The sequence below is a fragment of the Anser anser genome, assembly GCF_964211835.1.
Source record: "Anser anser genome assembly, chromosome: 5".
NCBI classification, from domain to species: Eukaryota; Metazoa; Chordata; class Aves; order Anseriformes; family Anatidae; genus Anser; species Anser anser.
In genome coordinates, this window is record NC_139725.1 from 44,475,075 (window position 1) to 44,494,993 (window position 19,919).

At 44.8% G+C, this 19,919-nt stretch overlaps 1 protein-coding gene across 7 annotated transcripts in view; it reads left to right on the forward strand.

Annotated features, from left to right (window-relative positions):
- NRXN3 (neurexin 3) overlaps positions 1-19,919 on the forward strand; it is a 940,418-nt gene that overhangs the window by 113,159 nt on the left and 807,340 nt on the right. The window contains exon 1 of one of the 7 annotated variants that reach the window (XM_083837472.1): positions 14,611-14,634. The exons of the other annotated variants lie outside the window; for them this stretch is intronic. The gene's annotated coding sequence lies outside the window, so the exon portion shown is untranslated. Of the gene's footprint in view, positions 1-14,610; positions 14,635-19,919 lie in introns of those variants that run through there. 7 annotated transcript variants of the gene reach the window in all.

Consider the following 19,919-nt stretch of genomic DNA (forward strand, 5'->3'; position numbering starts at 1 on the left):
CAAATTTTATTTCTTCATAAAATGGTCAAATATGAGTTGGAGAGATAAGCTCATACCTAAAATGCCATTTCCACAGGTTAAATCCTGTAGATACTGTTGTGTTAAATCAAAATATTGGGGAAGGTGCAGGATATGGGAGGTGTCTCAAGAAATTGGATGATCTTTACAAATAAGCCAGTAATGAAAACTTTAGCACTCTTCAGCTCTGTACCTAGTCTTTCCACAGACTTGTTTCTGGACCTTATACCAGAAGTAGTTGGTGACTTTGGATATTTAGTTTGGGCTTGATGTTTGGTTCATGCATAATTTTCTTTCCTTACTGTTTCTTTCATTTCGAGTGCTGTGAAAATTGAGTCCCAGCTGTCTTGTATTTCATGATTCAAAGAATCTAAAGTGAGCATTACACTGGAAAATGAAGTTCTTCGTCTGTTCAGTGAAAGGAAGGACTCTTCAGCTGATGCGTTTTCTAGGTGTCTTAAGAAGACTAGTTAAAGGTTGGGGTAAATATAGTTGGTTGCTGTTACAATTGGATACATTGTTTAGTGTGAGAAGAAATCTGGTCATGGCTCATTGGGGAGAGAGAAGGCTGTACTCTCACAAGATAGAAGTAAGACTGGGAAAGATCTTCAAGGAGCAAAACGAAGGCTTTATCACTTCCTTCCCCAAGAGAAAGGGACCCATGCAAACTAGTGCCTGATGGGAGGTGGGGAATAGACTTGGCTCCCCTGTAACTTCTCAATACAGTATGTACAGGGCCCGAAACCATGTAAGTGCATGTCTCTTTCCTGACTCATCATAAATGGAAGCGGAAAGTGTTTATCAGCAAGTATGTTGTTTTTCCTGTCTGTCAGAATTGCAAGTTGAAGTATTTGTTATTTTTTAGGTAGGTGACTAGTCTGTTGAGAATTAAGGAATCATGGTGTTTCCTTGGGACTTCTCAGATCTGAACTTTCCACCTGCATTATCCTAATGGAACTCTAATGCCTGATAGTATAGCAAAAGTAGGTTAACTTTTTTTTAATCCCTTATTGTTACTCTCACTTCTTGTCAAATGTGCCTGCTACGGAGCTTCCACTTGAGTTTTTTTTTTTTCAAAGGTAAGCTTGAACTGGGTAATGGTGACTTCAGCTCCCTAGTAGCACTCTGTGGATTTTAACTACTATCTTAGTTTTGTGATCTTCTGTAGCCATCACTGGTATTGTGAATTGGGTTTCTTCTCTCTTCCACGTCGGTACTGAGATGCTGGAGAATGAAAAATAGTTACCAAATTTTGTCAGAAGAATGCTGACTTTTGAGAACAGGTTATAAGTAGTACAGACATAGAATGATAACAGAGTTAGAGCAGCAGCTGGAAAGAGGCAAGGGAGTGAATAAGCAAAAAGTGGATTTCACAGAAAAAAAAATCCTTTCTAATAAAAGGAAGTATTGTAAAGTGGGATCAATTACCTGGTATTTCCTTTTCTTTCCTTTTTCATTTCGTAGCACTGTTACGGTGGTTTAAACTATCACTGAGCATGGAAGAGCAGGAGGGCAAAATCTGTGCTTCTCTGTCAGTGATCTTCTAAGCCTCTTAATGCATTTATTCCTTTCCTCATGGTCATTAATGGATTCATTATTTGGGCAGGGAGTTAGGTGCCTGGGCATTTCTCAAGCCAGTTATTTCTTTTCCATCTGGACGAAAGTATTTGTATTAAAAACCTTTCTCTAGTGTAGGGGGAGGCCTGGGAGAAGGAAGAGACCTGAGCGAGGGCAGAAGGTGCCAGGCGAAGTGCAGGGAGTGCGAAGGCTGGCTGTGGTCCAGCAGGTGCAGCAATTAGGTGTTCTCTGCTCTGAAGTAAGGCAGCCTTTGATAGCTGACCTGTATTCTTGGTGAGAGTGGACTTTTTTTCATGACTTGCCTGTCAGATAAAATGAGTGTGTATGTCTGTGTGGGGAGAGGCTGAAATTAATTACTGTCAGTAAATGAAGCATATGGAAGCTTGTCTTGACGTTACAGTGGTTGTGAATTAGTGCAGAAGAAACTGGAAAAGCAAACAGTGAAACACTATTTGGATCAGATCTAGCTGTGTCAGGACTGTTAATATGTCTGTCCCCTGTCCCACCATGCCGCAGCATACGGATGAGGTGCGCTCATCTAATTAGGTGTCTGCTAATTACACTTGTATTTTCGCTTTGCTGCTGTTGGGATTGATAAGGTAAGGATAGGACATCACAATCCAGTTCATCTGTGCCGTTTGCCCTGGCAGTTTCCCAACTGGGTGAGAGGCGCCCAAAACATAAATGGCATGAAAGAGAATTTGGGGTAAATGTTCAGCCTCACAGCTGTGCAGAAAGAAAAAAATTCCCAGCAACGCCGATGGCATTGATATTGTAATGTACACTTGCTAAAACTGTCTCAGCATCTCTTCTGTCTCAAAAGGGAACACGAGTTAAATAAGGGACAATAAAAGCTTTAGCTCTCTCCTATTGGAGCAAGTATCTGAGCTGCCACTAATTTCAGGGAAGTAGAATGCAATCTAATGGGATAAATGATTATTAGAGTTCATTCATGAGAGCTTCTTGGCAGCTGTGGGCCACCTAAATCCTTCTCTACTTTAATGCAAGTTTTGTATAGTTCTGGCACAACTGAGGACTTGACTGTGGCACCCAGAGCAACTGTTTGTCCCAATTAGAAAGATGCTTAATGTAATGTGAGCCTGCTGAGGTCTTGAGTTAAAGTTATGTATAGCCAGATCTTAGCTAAGTTTCCTAAGCAGAAGCATTTTGGCCCCCCTGAGCAGAATTAATGTCTCTGTTAAGTGGTAGTTATTGCTATTAAGTTTTGCTGGCTTAAATCAGGTCCTTGTGGAATCCAGTAGGTAAACATGCTTCCTTGGGGAAGCATGTCCTAGTTAAGTGGATTACAGAGCAAATGATAGCCAGTCTAATGCGGCAGTGAACCTGAAGCAGCTTCTGATGATGCCTGTGCAGGCTTTCAGCGTCAAGTCTTTTGAGCTAGAGAGTCCTGAGCCACACTGATACACTGAAGATGGTTTTAGTCAAAGGTGTCAGCTGTTGTTTTAAACAATTACACAAGTAAACTTGGGTACATGGGTTGTTAAGAGAGATCACACAAAATCCAAGGGGTACATGAGGATTTAAGAGCAGATCTTATTCTGATCATGACGTTTGACATGCCAGAATCAAGGGCTTCACTGTTACTGAGTCTTAAAAAATGTCTATCAAAAACCAAGGCAAAAACAATTTTCACGTACGATGTTTATGTCTTATCAGAGGCAGGAAGTCTTTAGAGACTTGTTTTCAGCCTGAATATAAAATCAAGCTTTTTGCCACTAAAGAAGTGGTGATACTTTTAAAGTCAGTTATTTATTTCTCTATGCTAGCCAAAAAAGCACCTTTTGCCCCTGCCTCTCTTGATGCCCTTCTGCCCTTGTTCTCCGCTTGATGCAGAACCCTTCTCTGACTCGCTGTAAACTCTTGTGCAGTGTCACAGAGCAGCTACTGTGTCTCATGGCAGGTGGCAAAGGTTGCATTTAGTGATATTGAAGCTTTACATCACTTTCAAAATAGCACAGAATCCACCAGAATAAAAGCAGTTACAGAAGTATAAACATTTTTCCTCAGCATCTGTGTCAGATGAAGCAGAACATGTTATTCAGCACATCTGGAGTTTGGTAGAGAGTGTCTGGGATCTAAGGGCTCAAGAGTCAGCATCACCTCATCAGCTGTCTGCAGGATGATCCTCTCTTTCTTCTGCCATAAAGTACTTCTGGGTGGAAGGGAGGGAATGGCAAGTTCGTCAAACACTGACTGACTTATGACTTTGCTTTGCCTTTGTTTCCTATCATGGGGGAAAATTATGAACCTCTGAAACAGACTTCTGCTATGGGAAAATATAAAGCAGGTGTGGGTGTCTGTTGTGGGGGCAGAAGTGGAAGAGAGAAGCTGAGCTTCTTTAGAACTGGCCAAATTTCTTGTCTTGGAATCCCAGGTGGTGGGAAAGAGGTTGTGAAGTGTGAGCTGGAGGAAGGTGCCTGTGCTTACAGCTCTTTGGTTGATAAGATGTTGGTCAGTAAGCCAGGATGAAGAACCTAAATATTAAGTAGACATTAGACCAAGAGCTGCTCCTTTTAAAAAACAAGCCACTCTGTCCTAGTCTCTTGGAGCATAATTTGTGCCATCCAGTATAGGAAGCCCTTTGTTTTGGCCAGTGTACTTTCACAAGATCGCTGCTTTTGTACATACAGGACCCTCGAGGAGAGGGCAAGGCTGTTCTGCCTGCCCGGGGTGGCACCCCGTGGTGTGTCGGTGGTTTATCCCCTCGTGTGCAGGGGAGACGTGCTTGTCATGCAAGCACTGTTACCTCTGGGTATTTCCTTCCAGGTGATCTAAGTGACACAGGTTAAAGACTGTATAGAGAGAGTCTTGCAGGTGCTTCTAGAAACCACTGCCCGCGATCATCTAGTTCCTTATCGGCTGGTTACCAGCTCTGCTGTGGGTACAGGAGGAGATGCTTCCAGCTCTGTGGCTCAGTCCGCATCTATGCAATGGGCTCAGTGATACTGCTGACCTAGTGGAGGTGGGAGAACATCTACAGGACTTGGGAGCGAGTAAGTGTGAAGTATTGCAGCTTGTCTGGAAGTACACTATTCGATTCAAGACACACAACGCTGAGCTGCATATCTTTAGATGATGACTGCTCAGAAATTAAATGGAGTGTGATACAATTCGGTGAGATGATAAATGCCAGGAATTCAGCCCTGGGTAGGTGAGGACAGGTGGATGAAAGTGGGATAAAGGTGCCGATAAAAGCTGTGTTATCTCTGGAAGCCTTGGTGGGCAAGGTTATCAGAGGAATGCAAGAGAACATATTAATCTGTAGCTGCAAGGCAGCAGTGGGGGCAAGGGAAGGGATCTGCCACTTCAAGAAAGCTAAAACAACATGTTATAGAATGAACTGGTGGATGATGGGTTCCTGATCTGCTTGAAATTAGTGTGGGAAGGGGCCACTCCTGCAGCACAGGAATAGCTGTCTTCAAGCTGTGTACCCAGTTCTTTCCTCCAAGTCCCAGCTCCTTCCTGAAAGCTCTGGTTATGCAGATATCGGTTTTGGCTGTGGATTCCCGTAACAGGAACATACTCCTGTTGTACCATGTTCATGTAAATTTATAAACTTCTTCATAAAATGTAATGCCTTTCCTAGAATACGCATTTGCAACCTTTAGGCTGGAAATATGTTGTTTTGAAGGATGCAGAAGTTATTCTGATAATGCTTGTTGGGCTTTGATGGCTATTTGATTTATGGGTACTGAACATTTGCTCTACCTTAAAATGTCCAATAGATTAATTAGTTAATTGACTTAAGCCATAGTGTTCTAAACAAGCCATATGTAGAGAAATCCAAATGTTACATAAATAGTGAAAGCTACTAACTTGAATAATGCTTCCTAGAATGCTCTTTCGGGTGATGTACTTTGGGAAAAACAGACAAAAACATTTATAGGGCGAGGCTTGCAAAGGGAAGTACACAGTGACCAGTGCCTGCAACTTGATCTGAACATGCTTTGAGCATCTCGAGTACTTGGGCCTCAAGATTAGCTCAGTGTAAATCCCCAAATCCCTTTTCTCTGCATAGAGCTTGAGCCAGACTTCCCCAAGGGGTAGGAATATTCTGAATGCAGCGTTTTAATGCTTCCTTTCCTAGGTGGAGAGCTGACATGAGGAAAGGGGTGTTAATGTTACTCTTCATAATCTCTTGAAAGCATTGCTTCTGGCTTTCTTTCACTCCTAGAACGGCACACAGCTCCCTTGTTCCCTCTCTCCTTCCACAGACCTAAGGAGCAGCTTGCTCAGGTGCTGTACCTCCTTGGAAATGTTTGCAGAGAAGCCCCAAATCACATAATCTTCACTTAGTTCTGTGATTTGTGGTCCTTTTGCAGCCAGTTGCTGTCTGAATTCAGAAGTATTTTCTGGGCACTTGGCCTGCCTCTCAGTTTTGCATCCTAATTGTGTGGAATTTGCAGCCCTTTGTTCTGGTGTGCAGCTTGGCTGGTGCAGCAGGGTTTTGCTTTGAGTTCTGGAGCCCGTGTTGTGTTTTGACTGGAAGGAATTAGTCTGATTAAGCAGATTCTTTATTCACGCAAACACACCAAATTGTCACAGCTCCTACCAATCAATTACCAGTTCGCCTGTCTGCCTGTCACCGCTGGGTTAGTGTGCAAGTGCTGCAGGCGTTCCTTCCTCCCTTGTACGCTGCTGCTGGCAGCAGTGCCTGGCTCCTCTGCTCTTACACCTGCTTTGCACAGGTAAAAATGACTACAAGCTCTTCACAGAGCGAGGACGGAGCTTCTCCTCTTCCTCTGCTTTGCTTTTCTTGCCTCATCTCCCTCTAGCGTGTGCGAGCACTGCTGCACATCCTCACTACTGTGCTGTTAATTCTGCAGCAGCCCCTGGCTTGAGCCAGGGGGCTCTTCGTTTTGGAGGCTGTGCACCCTGCTCAGGTCTGAAGCAGGCCATGGTGCTGGCTCTCTCAGGGTGTGTGTGAAAATGAGCAGAGCCTTGGAAACCAGCAGTGAAGGCATCCTCTATTCCCAGCTACTGGTTCACTTCCCTTCCTCCCCACAGCAAACAAATTGTATTGACAGACAAAAGCAGGATTATGGTGAGGAGATTTGCAAGACAACAGGATTATGGAAGCTAAAACAAGCAAACACTGGGATTATGTTTGGGGTATGGGTGGGATGGAGCTGGGGGAGGACAGGGACAGGGTGGGAGCAGTAACCGGGCTGTGCTGTGGCTCCGATGCGGTGGTGGTGAGGCAGCAGGCAAGGGGGCTCGAGATGTTTGAGGAGAAAAGCTAAGTGACTTCTCCCTATAAACTCCTCTGGACGGAAACCAACAGATCTGCATTACGGTTGTTGATCTTGTTTCTCGGGAGTGTGAGAACAAAGAGGTAAAGTGCAGGGGGAAGGGCTGGCTGGCCTCAACCTACGAATCCTGAAAGCTACCCTGCTCGCCAGGACAGGATAGGCACCAGCTGTCAGCTGATCTGAACCGAGATCAGCTGTGACCTAATTATTGGCCTCTTAAACCTGCATTATTCCTTTCATTTTCCAGCTCATTGATGTTGTATAGAGAGAGGGTGAAAGAAGGCAGAAAAAAAGAGTTATTGATAATCTACTTCCTATGTGTTTGCCACTCAGCCAGGGTGATGGCTGGATGGCATCCATCAAGGAGAATGAGGGTGGCTTTTAACCCCTTCTGCTCCCCTGGCAGGAGGAGAGCTTTGTGCGTTTGGGGGAATGGAAGCTTAAAACAATATGAAATAAAACAGCACCGTGCTCTGGGTCAGGGAGATTTTGTTGCTCTTGTTTGCTCTGAAGGGAGAGGAAATGAGCAGTTGATAACCTATGGAAGGAAGAAATGTGCAGAAAATACTCACACCCCATTCAGCACCCAGGCAGGTAGAGGCACAACTAATGGGTTTGTAACCTTACTGCTACGGGAGGCGTTCTGTGCGTCACTGTACAGTAGTCAGTAGACGTGTCTCTTACGATAGACATATTTTGGTCTTTTCAAGGTCTGCGCAGGTTATTAGAATGCTTGGCCTGGGCAGCAGGAAGGCACCGGCATTGGATACAAATAACACATCTTCTCACAACTTCTTTATGGCTGCTGGTACACCAAGCCTTGCTTTACCCATCCAGACTGTGATATTTATGGTAAATACCCTCCTTGTGAGAGGTTAAAACAATCAGATTCCTGTTCCTGGGCAAAAAGATAGAGTTCTGGTGGTGGCTAGGAGGGTGTCAGGCTGGTGTGTGGCACAGCACTGGGAGAAGACCAAGGCTCTACTTTCTGTCTGCAGTGACAGAGCCTAGGGAAGGCACACTTCGTGGCTCTGGAGGTTAGTGCATGCTGAAGGGAAGAGGAAGGTAGTTGGGGATGAATAGACTATGCAAAACTGTCAATTTTCCCATACAAATCCACTTTCCAACTGCCAAATCTGTGCATCTTCCTCCAATAACTGATAATCCCCCCCAATCAAGTGACCTTCCCAGTGATTATAGTGTCCATCTCCTGCTCGCTGGTTTGTCACCAACACAGTCTTTTCAGGCTTTTAAACCCTTGTGCAATGCTTGCTAGTTTGGCATGTGCTCTCTTAAGTCTTCACTTGCTAGGATTTACTGACACATGCTTGTTTGCTGCCTTATTCACAAATATAGGTGCCCCGCACTTTGTGCCATCTCTGATGTCCAAACCTGCTGCTAAAGAAGGGAGGGTGGGGAGAGCGGGAGAGGAGGAGACCTCCCCTATTGTATTATGCTCTCTAATCCAGCCAAATTGTTGAGACTGGCTGTAAATTGCTGGGATAATTGACCTTCAATCTTTTGAAATACACTTCTGGGAGTGAAATACATTTTACATTTTTTTGTTTGTTTGAAGCCTCTTGCAGCCTTTCCAAAGCATCTTCTGACAAATTTTAATCAATAAGGTAGTCAGTGGTAAGCCTGAGTCTATCACATCTATTACCTTGATGGCAGTGGTACTGGCCACCTTTATTCCTCCGCTTTTGACATCAAAGCCAGCAGTGTGGAAGAAAAGAAAAAAAAAAATTATACAAAAAAAAACAAAAACAGAGATTAGAGTTGAAGTTAAATTGGGATGGTTTTAAAAAGCTAGCACTTTCAAGCTCCTCAAATCTATTACAGTTATTTAGTATTGACTAGCGCTCGTTGCACGTTCAGGGCTGAGTGGTAGACTGAATGCTGTGGTCACTGCCTCTGGAGCCTCAGCTTTTGGGTCGGAGCCGCACGCTGCAGGTCCAGAGTGTGCAGCAGGCGCTGAAGGTGCCAGTGCTGCCCGGTCCTAAGCGCCTGGGGGGAGCCCAGGCCACCACCGCTTTTGTCCTGTCGGCACACATGCATCGTACTTTGGTGTGGCCCTTTTTGTGTTATTTCTGTTGGCGTTGTTTCCTATTGCTCTTGCTTTAATGAAAGGTGGAAAGTTCTTGATCTGGTGAGGAGGTCTTTTTCTTTCTGGTAAAACTGAAATATAGCACTAAAATATCTAACTCAAATATATCAATTATGACCTTACAGAAATGATAAATAATAATAACAAAAGGTTCATGTGTAAGAGATGTGCCAGGAGACGCATGATCTCATGGCCTGTGTGTTGAACAGGAATTAGAGCAGCTCGCATCTATTCTTGAGCTTCTTGTCGTTGACTTTTCTCCTTTTTAACAGCAAGAGCAACAGAGCTGTAGCTTGTCTTCTGTGGGATGTTTGTGAACTAAATGATCCTGCCACTAAATGGTTGTAGGACCAGAGCCAGGCTAATTGGCATCCCTTTGCCACAGTGTAATAAATAATGATTTATAAATCTGGATTAGGTTTGTAATGTTTAAGTGCTGTGAGATCTTCAGAGAATGCACCTTGTCAGTTTTTACTGGCTGCAAGGAATATTAAGGAATAATCCTGTAGCTCCAAATGGTGGAGCAACTGAAGAACCTTTCCTTCCTGTTGCCATTTTGTGGTTTACGTATTTTAGGACTTAGGTGCGTAATTTCCCTGCACTTAGAAGAACAACACTGAAAACCATCACTGTGATGTTGCTGAGTAGCACCGTATCCTTCTGCAGGAGCAGGGAATCTGGCCAGTCTGTAAACTCCGAACCCTGTGAAGCATGGCTCCTGTGGGAGGATGCAGACATTTATAAAGGATTTTCAGAATCGGGAAAACTTTGAGGTTCTGTGAGGAACCTTACAGCTGGATATTATGACTTGGGCATCTTTCTGCGAAGGACTTCTTTCGAATGTCAGTTTGGAAAGCTCAGCTTCTGGGAAAACACAGGCTTGTTCCAATTCTGAACGCTGCTTATAGAGGGCTTGGATTTTGGTTTGGGATTCTCTGTGCCTGGATCAAGACTCCATTTTTTTTTTCCACAGCGGTTCTCTAACTTGCAGTAGACTTACTCAGGAAACATTTCAAGCTTGGGAGAGGCCCCTGGATGATGATACAGTGCAGTATTTGACAGCTTTTCTAAACTTCTTCCTAGATGGACCATTAACTTGGGGCTCCCCCAACCCCTGCCAGTTCAAAGCTGAACTTCAAACATCTTATGAACTTGTCTTCATACACCAGAGTAAGGCATGTCTAATGTCCCTCAGTTTAACATTTGGAGCTTTTGCTATTGATAACTCTTGTTTTCAATGCCAAATCCAAGCTCAAGTCGCAATATTACTAGAATGGTACCTCAGAAACTGATGGCAGGAAAACATCCCTTGCGATATAGGCAAGTGGTTCTCCCCAGCACCATCTCCTTTTTTTGTGAGTGTTTCCCTGCGTGACTCTGAGTCCCTTAACCTCTCGGTGGCCTCATTTTCCTGTCTTTTATGTGAGGATAATAATCCTGCTAAAAAGCCATCTGAGATTCCTGAGTGGAAGAGGCAGTTGGGGGTGCCAAATGGTAGGGTTGTTGTAACGCGTGCTGGAGAAACAGGCTGCCCTGAGTGAGTTCGCGTCTAGCTGTGTGAGCTAACGTGTCACAATATGGCTGATGGTGTCACAGTCACAAACTGCCGTGTGGCCCTCACGGAGCCAGTGGGCAGGATGGGCGATGTGTGAAATGGGCGCTCAAGACTGAGGTTGGCCTGTGAGTACGGAGTAACACGGGGTTTGGCCGTGGCAGCCTCAGCCTACAGCACGACTCCCACATCTCCCTGGTGGTGCTCTCGGGAGAGGAGGTGGGTTTGATGGTGGGTGTGTTGGGTCCTCCCAGCTTGCAAGGCCCCAGCACGTGGTCCTGGCCCTAACACGGTGCAGTGCCCTAAAGGGTAAACTGTTTGCATTGCAAGATGTCTCCTGAGTCCCTGGCAAAGGAGGTTTATTTATCACCCCAGCTGCAAACAGCAACACCCTCTAATAGAATGGGCTGATGCCTCAGGCCAGTCTATACATTTGTTATAAGTACATTAATAAATCATCATAAAAATGCATTTATTGCCATTAAAAATTTACATGGAACATTTGTTATCTGTATCCTCCCCCTTCTTTCTTCCTCCTTGTGCTCACATGGCCACAGACATGGATCAGACACCACAGGTATGGATGTGGCGGAGGAATGTGGGGTAGGTACGGACTCTAGAGGCCAGGGCAGGCAGCAGCCCAAACCGAGGCCCTGGTTTGTCTCTTCATCCATTTGATGGCCTTTGTGCAGTCACTTACCTTCTGGTCACGGACCCTGCATGTCCCTGGGGCTTGGAGAGCCAGGGGGAGTGGGCCAGGGCCTGCCACCCCAAGAGCAGGCTGACTTTCAGCTGGTGGGGCTGTTCAGCCATGCTTTCGGGTCTTGTGCCTTGGCCTGCGTGCAGTCACAGCACACCAGGGCCTGCAGGGCTGCTGCTTGCCACCATGACTCCGTTAGTGGCCCTCGGGCGGCGTGTCAGGCACTAGCTAGGTCTGTGATAATGTTGGAGGGACTGGATAGTAGTATCTGGAGTGTGGACTCCACTTCGGTACGTAGTGAGTGACTTTGTAGGCCTGCAGGCTTTCAGAGAGGTCAGAGCGCGTCTGAGGCGCAGCTCCTGGAAAGGAGGGTGAGGGAACCTGCTGCCGCGATGCTTCCAGCCAGATCTCGAGCTGCTTCTGAGCCTGGTCACTTAGACTGATGGATCCTTGTTAGCTTTTGAGGCCACGGCTGGCATAGCAGAGGCTTTGCACTGAGTTTAACAGCAGCCTTTCATTTGTTCCCTCGTACTGTTGCTGTTTTATGAGGGAAGCCGCCTGGGAGTTACAAGTCTCCCAAAGAATCCAGCTGTGATTTATGAATTGGCCATCAACAGTTATTATGCCAGCCACTGCATGCATCCATTCTAATAAATTTCCTGCATCTTCTTTAGCAGTCTGTTTTACTCCTGTTTATTGATACCATGGTCTTAACAAAAGCAGCACATCAATTACAGTAATTGCATTCGGCGCTGCTGGAGATGTGGTCTGAGGACAGGTTGCGGAGCCTGGGCTGCGGATTAAGGGCTATTGGGAGGACCCAGACAGGAAAGCAGAGATGGAGTTTGATGCCCAGGTGGATTTCCCCTGATGCTTTCTATTTCTTCACTTTTTGATGTGTTTCTGAGAGAGAGAAGCAAGATCATTGCAAATGTGGCCCAAATGGATCTTGCCTGCTGGGCTATCTCAACTGTACATTTTCACATCTGAGATGTTAATCAGAGGTTTGTGCAATCTCTAATTGCCTTTTTCTCTGTTTCATTTTAAAAAGCCTTTTAGTGATTGAAGCAGTGAATTGAGAAGCAGGTCACCCAGTTTCCTATTTCTGGATCAGGAAAGGAGTTTGTGCAATGGTGTTTAAAGTGCAGGACTTGGACAGAGCCTCTGGTTCTGCCACGGGGTCGCTCTGATCTCAGGCAAGCCCTTTAACCTGGCATTCACTTTCCTCCCATGAAAGTGGAGTAAAACTGGTGTTCACCACCTTCACAGAACCTACGGAAATTTCTAGGCTGATGGTGATAAAAATCTACTCTTTTTATTACTTATCTTTCTTAAAGCAGGAAGAAATTTTCTGAAATGTCTATCTTTCCATATGATATCTTTGGGCAGAAGGGCTAAAATGCCTATGCCCTGCATTGCTACTGAGGAACGACTGTGTTAGGATTTGTGTGTTCCTCTCTACCATTTGATACTGTATTTGCGGAAGATGTTTGCATATCTGTATTATTTGGGACTTCTTTCAGATGAAGAAGTGTGCATAACCATTTGTACACAGATGATTCTCTGAGATGATTCTCCGTGTTTATAGATCATAGATGGTTCTGTGTTTTCTCCACAACCCAAATGGAGTTTTATTTGCCTTCCTAAAGGAGCAGCTTTGCTTTTTGTAAGAGGTTTTGTTTTTTTTTTTCCTTTTGATGATAGACAACACAGGATTCTTTAGAGAAAGACATGGCTGTGCTGGTGGGGTTGCCACCCTATACTTGATATTTCATGCAGTTAGCTTCTGGATCAAAAGTGCTACAGACATAATTTGAGATGCATCAGTATGCTTTTTGCTTTGAGGCTCTGTATTTCTTGTGAGCCAGGGGTACTGTCTTATCAAAGTTGCTTTTAACCATAGATGTGACTTGTCACTTCTTTTCTTTCATTAGGTGTTATGGCAAATAGCAAACATAACAGCACAGCACTGTTTACACATGGGTGTCAAGCTGTGCATTTAGGTTTTCAGCTCGTATGTCCATGAGCTGGGCCTCATTTTCTACTTTTACTGTGCTGCTTTATGTTACTGCCTTCCCTGTATACAGTGGAGCAGTTATCATGTTCTTGTTTATTGGTTATTAATATTCTATCACCCATCTGTCGTGCATTTCTTTATTACTTTATCCACGTGATAAGTACGTGCTAAGGCTCCAGTTTTTCATGTTTGGCTTCTGTATTAGGCAGTGTATCTTCAAAGGCTGTATCTGAACAGTTCCTAGTCCACATACCCCTAGCGTGTGATGGCCTTCTCATTGATATTAAGACTGAAAACCTTTGGTCTGGGTTAGCCCTGCTATATGGTGAGTCTAAACACTTTGTTTTGCAGTGATGCTCATCAGTACTCCTCCATGTGACTGAATTAAGAGCGCCCTCCATAACATTCCTTTGCGGAGTAGACCCCCACCACTACAACCACAGGCTTTCTGCTTTAATTCCTTATTCCTGGATTTATTCCCAGTTTTGTCTATGAAATGATCATTTTAGTACATGAGCAATATGCTGATTTCCCCTTATGGTTATTGCATTCGCTGTTGATAAATGAGGAATTAGTTTGTCCTTTTTGGGTCTTTCTGCTTAGTAGCCACGGATATCTGGTCTGTGTAATCTAAGGAATCTTATGAAAAATAGTAATAGTAGATGGTGAAAGAAGCAATGTCTCCAGCAACCTCTCATCCCCATCAGATCCTGAGGGACCCCCCCCCTTTTTTTTTTTTCCATTTTCCATCCTGGAGGCCCACTTGCATCTGTCACTTGCTGATAAGGGACTCCTGTGCTGCTTGGTGGTTAAGAGATAGGCAGGGGCTGGAGGGGAGGAGGGGTTGGCTGTCAGTCACCTGGGATCCATCTGCAGCCCTGCCACTAAATTGTTCTGTGACCTTCACCTCTGTGCATACCAAAATAATTGAAATCAGATATAAAATAACTCTAAGCGATCCAGTCAGTCCATTTCACTGCCAGTTCAGTCCCACACTGCTGTTCCGTAATGCATTTTGTTTTGTTAAGTTTGAAATGTCTTAAGTGCTTTTCTTTGAGCAGAGCCTTGTTGAAGCCCACATTGGGAAGATTACAGCAAGTGTGCACTGTGAGGAGCGTAGTGGGCATGGTTCTTTCATCTCCAGTACTGTTTGTTTTGGAGATTACCAGCTGGAGATGCTTCTGCTGCATGAAGCACACTTTTCTCTTTCCCTTGAGCAAAGCAGCTCTCCATGCAGCATTCACCTCCCTGGCTGATCCAGGGCGGGGAAAGCCAGGGGCTCGATTCTGAGCTCTGTTTTACAGGGCTTGCTCCTTTATCCTCGCTGCTGTTACTTCAGAGAGAAGAACACAGCCCCAGAACTGTAAATCCTGGATGGTCGCCATCAAGGTAGGGCAGAGATCATTCTGCATTTGGAAGCCTTCTGTTTGAAGCTTCTCAGGGGAGCACTTCTCTTCAGGAAGGTGAAGGAAGGTGCGTAGCTGCACAGGGAGGAAATGCACTGAAAAATAGGCTGCTCAGGAATGCTGATGGTAAGTGTGATTTGGGAAGCAAGTGCTGGAATTGTCAGCAGGTAAATCCCCAAGCATAGCTACTGAGGCAACAGCTCTGCGTGAAATTCAGTGCTGCTGTCCTCGTCTCTGCAAGGGTTTTCGCTCCTCTTGAAAACATTTGGTCCTTTGGAGAAATGTTTTTTTGCAGGAGGATGAAAGATGGGGAGAGACCTCCTGACTCTTTCCTGCTGGGTCCCTGTGCTGATGCACAAGCCCTGGCAGATGAGAGGCCAGCAGGGATCCTCTTTGTGAGGCCGCGTTTGCCAGGAAACATTTAATGCTAGGAATGCAGGACCGGTTTCCGTGTTTTCGGGGCATCTTTGACATTGTTTCTTGCTGTGTCATCTTCAGCCTCTTTTAGAGGATTTTGAATTTGACAGTTCGTGGAGTGCATCGTGGGCTACAGGAGCTAAACAGTTAACCCTGCAGTGGTCTGCGTTGTCCCTGCTGGCTGGAGAGGAATAAAGAACAGCTTAATTGTAAGGAAACAGCTGTGAAATTCCTGTTCAGGCAGGCTTCCCCCTGTACCACTGAGCCACCTTGAACTCTGTGAAGTCGTGCCTCACCCACTGATTTCTTTTCCCCCAAACCAGGCTGTTCTTGCAGCCTTGTCTGTAGCGTGTTGGGGATTGAGGAGGGTGAAGCAGGAGCACAGAACCATGCTTTCTCTTGCTTGAGGGCATTATTGTCTAATAGGCAGTTTAGTAAGATGTTTGCTTAGATGAGAGTCAGGGGACCTTGCCATCTCTGGGGAGGATTTATGCAAAGCTGGAGACTATAAAAATGCCCCTGAGCGAGTGAGTTTCTAGAGATAACACTGTCAATTTTACTGGGAAATTAAAAATTAAAAAGGAGATATATCATGTTTTTTAAATATACCCTGCCATTTGTCCCTTTCAGCCTTATAGACCATGTAAAGAGAAAATAGTAAAATACAAAAGCTACCCAAAGAGCCTTTCACAGCGTTTGTTTAAGGTTTGTATTTCATTAGCAATGGACAGTTATCCTTTGTTCCTGGTTCATTCAGTTGTTGATCTATTTTCTGTAGCTGTTCAAGGTATTGTTTTGTCTTAGCATAGTAAGGCAATATATCCTGTACTTGTGTTATTTATGCCTGTGTGTATATACATGTCTGTGGTGGGGGAATAAACATAGTTGCTGCTTTAACTCATTCTCAGTGCTGTTCCTTCAATGTGGAAGCTGAACAGAACAAGTTACCTCCACAATTTGGGTGTATTTGACATTTTAACCTCAGAACAAGACTCGTAGCTAATATTTATAGTTAGCATTAAGAAGCCCTGTTAAAGCCCCAGCCACCTGGCAACGTGTGAATGTGGACTTCCTCAATATGGGTCTGATTATGCTAATTTTTGCATTAGATTTTGTACAAATAGGACACAAATTGCACAATGTGTCATGGAACAGTGAAATTTGAAGCAGTCTTTGAACTAGTGCGTAGTTGGAAATGGTTAAATAAGGGAAAAGAAGGTTGGAAAGATGTTGGCATGTTTAGGGGATAGGAGAACTAGAGGGAAAGGGCTGGGAGGCAGGATACAGAGCTGTAGGGTGGTCCGGCTGCTGGGCTGGGGGTACTGGGGGCGTGCATGTCTGTATGCTTGATCATTTGTTCCCTGCAATCACCTTACGTAGCATTAGGATGGCTTGTTTTTGTGAGAGGTTGGGAAACTCCCCTATATATGTTGCGTGCAACACCTTCCAGGCCCTGTGGACAGAGCCTCCTTCCAACTTAGAGTCGTTGCTCAGGCAGTAACAGCTTTCTGCTGCTGGAGGGTGACAATGGGGACAGTCACAGGCACTGTCTCTTGGGGTGGCAGTGACCAAGCGTGTCAGCTTCGAGAGGATGGGGGGGCACAGAGCTGCTCCTCTTTCTCTACAGCCCAGCTCCTTGCTGTCCCGCAGCCTCCCTTGCTCAGGGCAGTGCAGCTACCCCATGCTTACAGCCTTGCTTACGGGGTCTTCAGTTCCCTTGCAGTTAATGTGTTAATGCGATGGGTTGATTCTTTTCCTATGTGATAGGAGGAAAATACCTGATTTAAATAGATACCATTTTATTATAAATAAACTTGCTACGCTCAAGCAAGCAATGATTTGCTAAATCCCTGCACTAGCAATCTGTTAGAGTCAAAGTGTTCCCTGCTGGGATAGGGGTCAGAACATTTTCCAGTGTTTTAAGTGGTAATGCTTTAAAGTAGCTCGTGTCGAACTTCAAAAGAAGTTAGCCTGACCGGTCCCTTCTGACCAGTGGTCTCTTCTGACTCTAACAGCTATAAATCCTGTCCTTGCTGTGCTCTGATAGAATAACACGTTGTCACCAGTAACAAACTGGAGTCTTCACAAGTCTGAGTGTCATTGCTGGGGAAGGCAGTTATGTCATTGTCCCGAGTTTCTAAATGAGAGAGCGGAGGTGAGATGACATGGCAAGGACTGGGGATAACGGAGAGACATGGGAAGGAAACCAGACCTCCTTGTTCCCAGGCCATCAATGTTCTTTTTTATGCTCTCATGATAATAACTTAAAAATCGTCCACGGCAACAGATGGTAAAATTGTTCTTTCAGTCTTGATCCTGGGATGAGTGGTGTGAATAGGCTGTCACTGTTGATGTATAACTGGGAGACAATAACTCTGCCTGTATGACAGGCTTTAAGTCATGGCTCTGTGGGTCTATCAGGTGTATGACTATACCTAACCCTGTGGATGCATTGGTGTCTCATTTCTGCCTAAAGAGAAAATCACCATGAACTTGCTGATAGCTAGCTTAGAGAATCACTGTTAGAGTAGATGGTGTTCATATGTGCAATGGTGGTGTGTGGGATCCATCCCGCCTGGCTGTGGGCAGGGGGAGGAAGAACTGAGGCGTACAGCCACAAAGTTACTCCGGCATCTTACTCCTACCAGGTGTCGGAAGTCTGAAAGGCATCCATGAAAGTTAGGTGCCTCAGCATCTGTGTAGACATCTGGGCCAATACCCACAAAATTGCTAGTATTTTTTATTTTTAGTACATTTTATTAGGTGCAGAAGTTGTTTTTTCTGTTTTTAACAGCCCTTTCTACACTGATTTCAGTAGATTGCTCTCCGCTAGCACTACACTATGCAATACTCCATTTTTATTTTTTAATGCTGAGGCCAGTCATAGTGGGACTTGTCTTGCCTGGTACTTAGGCAAAAAGAAGAAATAGAGAAGATTTGATTTTTAAAAAAAGTAAATTTGGAAAGATAGTCATGGGTATATTTGTTTAGAGAAAGGAAAAATAAATAGAATGAGCAAAATGTTAGAAAATGTCTTGTTTATTAGCATCCTAAAATAAATATAATAGTGGAACACAGTGAATAGGAAAGAAATTACTCTCCATCTCCCAACTCCATAATCTGAGTACAAGGGAGAATTTAGAGAAGGAATGAAAGCATCTTGTTCTAGTAAACACAAACGATAGGATGGATATGTGGTTAAAGCACGAGATTGGAGTTAGAGAATAATTTATCTTCCTTATTATGTTGCTTACATCTGGTATGATCTTCGGGAAACCCGCTATCACTTCCTGTGCCTCAACGTCCCAGTCACTAAAGAGAGATGCTTGCCAGAGTGGAACTTCAGCAAAGCTTTACTGGGAGACTTCCCTCAATTATGTTGTAAATTATTTTGAAGCCACGGGGTGGAAAGGTTATGGAAGTAGAGGCTTTTATTTATAAAACAGAGGAAAAAATACTTCAATATGTCGAGTTACTCTCTGAAACTCACTCTTGAAGGATGCTGTTGGAGCACCATTTGTGACAGTACTGTCACAAGTTTTAGAGATCTGTGACGACTGTGCATACCTGGCACCTTTGGTCATGGCAAGTTAATTTCAGATCCCAACAAGCATGAGGCAGTTTCATTGCATTTAAGTTTGTACGTTGATGCATTTTTTCACTTTATCTTGAAGAACTGGTTAATACCAAATAGGCTGATCTGGGGAGAAAGGTGAAGCATTGATCTTCTGGGTGTTACCAAATGAGCAGACTAAAGTTGGGTGGGGTGTAAGGGTTTGTTTCTAATGAACAACGGCAGGAAAGCTTGTTTGTTTCTGATGCAGTCCAGCATCTCTTCCACCATCTCTTCCCTACCTAAATGGGAACAGTAAAAATCTTACCTGAAACAAGCATATGAAAACTTAGTGCTGGGCAACCTGCCACCAAATGGGGCCACGCTGGGGAAGTGTTTCTGGTGGAGTGAGCTGATGGGCCAGCGAAGTGCTTTGTTCTGTGCTTAGCTGCAAGATCGGGGCCTTTAGTTCCTTTTCTTCTTTATTTTTAGGGTACGAAACGTTGTAATTTACTTTTTCTTTCCTATGTCAGTATTGCCCTCTACTGGATGAAATTAAAACTGCCCACCTGTGTGTCAAACCCGACGTGTCTGAAAGATGATGATCCATCACCGCCTTTCGCTCCTGTCTGGGGCCTCGTCGGTCCCCACCTTTCACAGAAGCAGCGAATGGCCGGGGCGTCCAGACGTGAGCTCCTGAACAGCTCCACGTCTGCTGCTATCCAACCATGGTGTGCCTTGAGTGTTGGCAGTTCAGGTTATGTGAGGAGTTGTACTTATTTCTCAGGGGTAGCATTGCTCTTGTGCAGTGAGGGGAGCGACTTAGCGCTGCTTGGAGTGAGATTTGGCAAGTGGGGCTGCGTGGGCTGCGTCAGAGATTCCAAATGAAACCGGTCCTCAGTGGCCAAGTTTGAAAAATGACAGCAGCTGAAAGCAGTGCAAACTGATGAGGCTCCTGAATGTTATCTTCTGCAGCAGCCTTGCTTTTCGGATCTCGTCAGGGACTTTTGGGTGAGATGTCTCAATCTCTTGGAAGAGCTAACACTGTGCTTATGTAGTTTAAACGTGAGCTGCTGCACGGATGATCGCTCTTAACTCATTGCTAGCTTAGTGCAGGATCTGAACAAAAGACATATCCAGAGCTGGGATGAGCCAGTTTTGCCTGCAGACCAAAGCCTGATGTTACAGGCCATGTTGTGGAAGCGACAAGCTGATTCTGGCCTGAGGGGCTTGGAGTGAGCTTCCATGAAAGAAAGGAGACAGAGGAGCAGCAACAGCTCCCTAGAAAGCTGAACCTA